A 370-nucleotide genomic window follows, 5' to 3' on the forward strand; every position below is an offset into this window, starting at 1 on the left:
CCCCCCCCCCCCTCTTGGGCTATTGCCCAAGGCGCCGGCTGACGCGGGTTTGCGCAACCCCCCCTCGGGTAGGGAAAAACCCAGACAACACAGTGGGGGGAGCACAGGCGTCAGGGGGGAAACCCTGTGTGTCTTGGGGGGAGGAAGGAGTCTGGTGTCTAGGGAGGAAGGGGCAGAAATATGGGATAAATGGGGACCCAGGTGGGGTTAGAAAGGGGTTGGGGGTAGGAATTGGTGTCCAGGTGGTGGGGATGCATTGGGTGTAAACAGGGGACAGGTACCAACATGGGGAGGACACAGGTGTTGAAATAGGTGGGGAGGAAGGGGGGGGGGTGGGATCCTATTTCCAACACCTGCAGGTACTCTTGGC

Source organism: Lagopus leucura, unplaced genomic scaffold, assembly GCF_019238085.1.
Source record: "Lagopus leucura isolate 7727_CA_CO unplaced genomic scaffold, USGS_WTPT01 205-2_obj-0_obj, whole genome shotgun sequence".
Lineage (NCBI taxonomy): Eukaryota > Metazoa > Chordata > Aves > Galliformes > Phasianidae > Lagopus > Lagopus leucura.